Source organism: Leptonychotes weddellii, chromosome 9, assembly GCF_054177405.1.
Source record: "Leptonychotes weddellii isolate Sample4059 chromosome 9, ASM5417740v2, whole genome shotgun sequence".
In the NCBI taxonomy this organism is placed as follows: Eukaryota; Metazoa; Chordata; class Mammalia; order Carnivora; family Phocidae; genus Leptonychotes; species Leptonychotes weddellii.
The window spans coordinates 73188572-73194175 of record NC_138377.1 but is presented as its reverse complement, the minus strand read 5'-3'; the positions used below and the strand labels follow the sequence as shown (position 1 = coordinate 73194175).

The following is a 5604-nucleotide window of genomic DNA, read 5'->3' as shown; positions in this document are numbered from 1 at the left end:
GGACCCCAAGCTCCCCAAACGTCTGTGGGTCCTCAGCACCGTGGTGAAGGGTGTTGCCAATGGCTGTGGGTGCCTGAGGGTGCAGCCAGGGTGGGCTGAGTCAGCAGCCTGCTAGCTTCCCTCTGGCACTGCTCTGCCAGCCACAACCCTCCCCTTCCTGAACAAGGGGCCGCGAGGGGGAGATGTGCTGTGGGCTGCTCTGGTCCCTTCTCCCGCTCACCCCAGCCATCCGGGATGAGAAGGGGGGGAGCTTCGAGGAGCAATGGCACAGGAACAGCCTGCAGTGTTCAGAGATTAGGACTCCAAGGAAGTTCTGTCGGGGAAACTCCCCCTCGGACACTGCTCTTGCTTCCAGTAGCTTCGGCCTGCCTCCTCCCACCCCCGGCCATGGGAGTACGTGTGTCCCTCTGCAAGCCATGGCAGCTCTCTTTTATTTGGAAGCGCTTGGCTCCCCCAGGAGCCACGGGCCAGAAGCTCCCCCACGGAAGCCTCGGAGCCTGACACAAAGAGGTAGCCTCTCCCCAGTGGTCTCCTCTCGGACCCTTGAAACCCGGGTCAGCGCTCTTTCTCGCTCCCCCTGCGCGTAGCCTCAGGACTGCCAATCGCTGGCTCCCGGCACACAAAGGCTTCTCTGTTTCTGGCCAGGCTGGAGTCACATGCTTTCACTCTTAACCCCAGAGCTTGAAAACTAAACACCCACCCTCTTTGGCCCCAGATGACCCTGTTTACGTCTGCAGAGCCAATGGCAAACAGCAACAGTAGTGAAAACTTCTGTCGGGAGGGACTTCTCGGCTATTGGTGTGAGAGAGCAAATCTTCACTTTGTATAACGTGAGGACTTTAAGAAGTTTTGGGAAACGACTTACAGGGGGGAAAGAAAAGGAAAAAAAGGAAGCCAGCAGCCTGCCCCAACTCCCCTGTTTTCTAGAGTATCTCTTACCAGAGACCCCGGGGGCTCAGGATAAAGCTCGAAATAAACAGAAAATGGTGAGCAGAGTGTTCATGGCTGAGGGGGAAAAACAATCTGGATTTTCTTACTGAGATCCTCCTTTGTTTAACCCTTAAGGAGGATATTTTTATGAAGGATATTCTCTTCGCTCCATGTCACTGAAGATAGGAAAGAAAGATTTCCTTCCTTGATTTCGGGGAGGAACCTGTGGAACTACGGAGGCTTCTGGAGAGGAGGTCTGGATTGATCCATTTCAAAGTTTTGGGTCAGAAGGACTTGCATTTCTGTTTTTCCCTGAAGATGTCTTTTCTTTCAGTCTATGTGGTAGCCCGTGTTAGTTGTAAAGGAAGTCAAGTTTCCTTTGATTGTTCTTACCCCGATCAAAGTGGTAGAAATTGAAGGGAAAACACCAGAGCCCAAAAATGCTGGTAACATTGGAGATTCCAGATTAGGTAGCAGAGCTGGAGCCAAGCGAGCCAGTTCCACGGCCTCGTCCTCATCCTCGGGGTCAGTGAAATTCTCTAGGCAGGTAAGGGCAAATGAGTTTCATCTGTAGTGAGAAACCAGCAGCCAGCTGTGTTAAGAAGGATTCTGATGCTCCATCTAGGCTTAGCAGAAAAGAGTGCCATGACTAATGAGCAATGTCTGCTGGACACGGAGGAAATAACAGTACACATTTGCTACCCCTGTCCTTCCTAGTATCCTCTCAGAAAGTTAGATTATTGTACGTATATGAAGAGAAGTAGCAAAATGGGCAGGAGGGAATGGTGCACAGGATGAGAGATGATGTAGCTTGTGAAACATTGTATTTAGTCCTGCACCAGTAGGTGGGCCATGTGACAACAAAATACGAATGACCAATGAAATATAAGCAGAAATGATGTGTGGTGTGTCACCCCCAGGCTGGGGCAGAAAATGCCCTTGTGCCATTCTTTACTCTCTCTTCCCATGTTCCGTGATTGAGGAGGCACCTTGTTCCGGATAGTACAGCTACAGCGTGGTGTCAACTGTCACCTCGGGTCTCGGAGGACTATGTGGAGTAGAGCCCCCAGCCAACCTGGAATGAACAGCCCACATAAGAGAGAAATAAACCTTTTTTGTGTTCACTGGAATTTCGGAGTTACTTTATTATTGCAGTATACCCTGCCCTATCCCCGCTAACATAGTTACCAAGGAGGACAGTTTTTTCTTTTCTTTTTCTCTTTTTGTTTTCTTCCCATATTGGAAAAAAAAAACAAAACACCTTGAAAATCAATTCTGGTGTATGTGAGAGTCGCCAGTCCAAAAGACACCAATTTTGAAATAGGGATTCCAATTCTGCAAAATAGTGAAAGTAATTTGAAAGTATAAGCAAAATACAAATATAGTATATTTTAAACATAACTTCTAGTACTAGCACTTACTCTACCAGTATTACCATCACTGCCTGGGGCCAGACAGGATGGCAAGAAGGATCACTTATGGAAAGGAGAAGAAAAGACTTCAGTTGTTAGCCCCAGGCTTTTGATTTTCAGAGCTTGTTCCTACTGGCTCTGGGCCTACTGTTCACTTTGTCTCCTGTCCGGTCTTACCTATTTAGTCCTATCCCCAGGTCCAGGGATCTCCAGGCTGGAGAAATCTAGATAGAAAAGGTAAAAGAGACCGTAGCAGTTTAATCATATGTCGAAGGATTTCTTAGGGAAAAGTGCCAATTACCCCCAATCACAATTAACAAAGTATTTCCATGCCAGGATCTATTCACCAACCTCTGCCAGAATGTTTGTACAGATGGTTCAGTTTACACATTTTTTAAACACAGGGTTTATTGATCAGTTTTCTCCTTTTCTTCTCAACTGCTGTTCTTCCTTCTTCCCACCACAACAGTGAATATTTGCGCTACTGTGCAATTGCCCAATCTATTCTCCCTCTGCCGTGGGCCACTGCCCATCCCCATACTTCCAAGGCCTGTGCGGCGTTCACCATGATTATAGCCATTGAAGATTTTGTTCCTTATTCTTAGGTTCTATAAATCTTTGCGTCTCTGATGATTTTTTTTTTTTTTAGGAAACCTTCCTGTAAGTGCAATTTCTGGGTTGGAGATGGAAGGAACGATAACTGCTATATTAGAACCCCCCCCCCCCCCGCCAAATCTCAAAGGTTTAACACAAAAAAAGTTTCTTTCTCACTCACACATCTGTCTAATGTGGATGTTTGGTGTTGAAGGCCTTCAACATGGTGATTCAGGGATCCAGGTTCCTTCCAGTTTGTCACTTGGCCAACTTCAGCACGGACCTTCAGAGCCATTACAGATGGGGGAACAAGAGGGAGGAGAAGGCACGTCTGCTCCTTAGCCACGTCTGCTTGGAAATGATACACACCACCCCATTCATTTTCCATTAGTGAGTCCTAGTCACATGGGACCGTGCTTCCTGTAAGGGGACCTGGGAAATAGAGTCCTTGGCCGGGTGGGCACTTCCCACCATCATCCACACGCTATGGAAGGGCTCAGAATTGGTGTTCAGCCAACCATCTCTGGCCACAAAGGGCATTCCAAGTCTGTGTGTTTTAATTCCGCAAGGAAAGTCCCATGCTCTTTTGGGTCACACGATTGACTAAGGTGGTTACAATTTCACCACTTACTTGATCCCCTCCTTCTCTCATCACCAAGCTCAAAGTGAATCACTTTGATTCTGATGGTGTGACTTCCTGCCCTGTGTCCATCTTTCCCCTTCCACTTTTACCCAGTGTCTTGACAGTCTTGCTTAGTGGAAATTTCCATCCTGTCTCCTCTTCCCTTTTGCGGGGCAAGAAGTAATTTTTGCTGACTGCCCTCATTTACAACTCTGCCCTTCTCCTGCTCCAGGGTGCCCTCCCCCTTTCTCCAGAAGCTGAACAGCTATCCCTCTGCCATTTGAGCCTTCTCCACAGGCCTTACGCTTTGGGGTCTCCTTGGAAACCATCCCCCTCCCTATCTTTTGGGATTTTGATTTTCAGAGCCTGTTCCTACTGGCTCTGGGCCTACTGTTCACTTTGTCTCCTGTCCGGTCTTACCTATTTAGTCCTATCCCCAGATCCAGGGAGTGTGCACAGTTGGTCTCTGGCTGGTTTCAGTGCCGATCTTGAAAGGAAGACTTAGAGCTCTGAGCTGATCTTTGGGTCTGGCAGGCTCTCCTGCAGTAGGTGGTTATGTCTGGCCTGGTACTTCTAGCCACCTCCCCCCTCCCCAGATCCTGTTGACTCATTTTAATAGGGAGGAAAGAGGGAGAGCAGGGACAGAGGGACCATGTTAACTGTGTCTGTACACTTTCCTGAGCACTACACTAGGTTTTCTGGGGCAGTTAGAATTGACCGAGTACAATGCTGAGCAACGCTAATGCCTTGGGAAAACTGGGAAACTCCTGATTTGGGCCAGGAGTGACTGCCCCACATTGTCAGCTCGAAGAACCCTTCCAAGACCCCTGGGATCCAAGGTTCTTCCCAAGGAATAACCTCAGCCACTAAGCTTCACCCACAGGAAGGCAGCAGGTGGGCAAATTCCCCTTTGTCACCGGCCACTAGGAAGTGTGCCCAGGGGCAAGTTCTGAAGAATCCATCACCTTCTTTCAGAATTGGTGACTTGCAGGTGGTCTAATAAGAGATGCTAATGTTCTTCTAGCCCCTCTCTTTCTGAGCTTCTCCCTCAGAAAAGCCTCCGAGAGTCTAACTCCACACAGGGTATTGGCAAAGAGATGACACAGCTAGGAGTTGGCTGATTTCTGACCTGCCTCATACTTCAGCTGCTCTCCCCACCTGCTTTCAGGATAACCCTCAGGAACTTTTTTTGGGGGGGGAGGGAAGAGGAAAGACACCAATTTCCTTGAGAGAGGTGGGGCAGGGGAGCAGCCGAGAGAAAGCTGTTCTGTCTGGAAAGGAAGCCAGAAAGGAAGACAGAGTCTCTTTGAACTTCTCTCACCAAGCTGACAGGAAAATTGCAAAAACACCATCAGACTGCATCAGGATGCAAGGGAGCAACCAGGAAGGCATGGCTCCTTTGAAGGCTTCCCGCTCTGTGTGAGGTACAGCGTCTGGAGGGGAACACCAGATGCCGTGAGGCGCAAACCCGGCTGCTGGGACCGACCCCACACTGGAAACAGGCTCAGTGGTGTTGTTATAGAATCCCCCACCGTCCCCGAAGCCAGAGCAAAGGTGCATGTGAGAAGCAGAGGCTGATGAGCTTCTCCCGGGGAACCAGGGAGGACCAGGCAAGGACCAGGTGAGGAACACAGGGGTCTGCCAAGAGGAAGGGGAGTCAAGCAAGGACAAGGGCCATCCTGGGTTCCTGGGGAGACTGTGCCAGTGAGTCCCAGTAATGATCCAGAGGGACCGGTACCCTAGGCAGGGGGACTGGAGAGGTGGGGAGTATGAGCAGAACTCTCTAAGTCATTTGTGGGACACAGTGCAAAATGAAAATGCAGGACCCTGGTCAAAAAATCATGAAGAATTTTTTAAAAGATTTTATTTATTTATTTGATAGAGAAAGCATAAGCAGGGGGAGCGGGAGAGGGAGAAGCAGACTCCCCGCTGAACAGGGAGCCTGACGCGGGGCTGGATCCCAGGACCCTGGGACCATGACCCGGGCCGAAGGCAGATGCTCAACCGACTGAGCCACCCAGGCGCCCCAAAATTATGAAGAATTTA

The 5604-nt window shown here is 49.4% G+C and overlaps 1 long non-coding RNA gene across 1 annotated transcript; it reads left to right on the top strand.

Annotated features, from left to right (window-relative positions):
- Nucleotides 1-249: 249 nt before the first annotated feature.
- Nucleotides 250-2060, top strand: LOC145723487 (uncharacterized). The gene is made up of 2 exons (XR_014148583.1): nt 250-986; nt 1066-2060. It is a non-coding gene; the product is annotated as an uncharacterized LOC145723487 (long non-coding RNA).
- The last annotated feature ends 3544 nt before the right edge of the window (nt 2061-5604 follow it).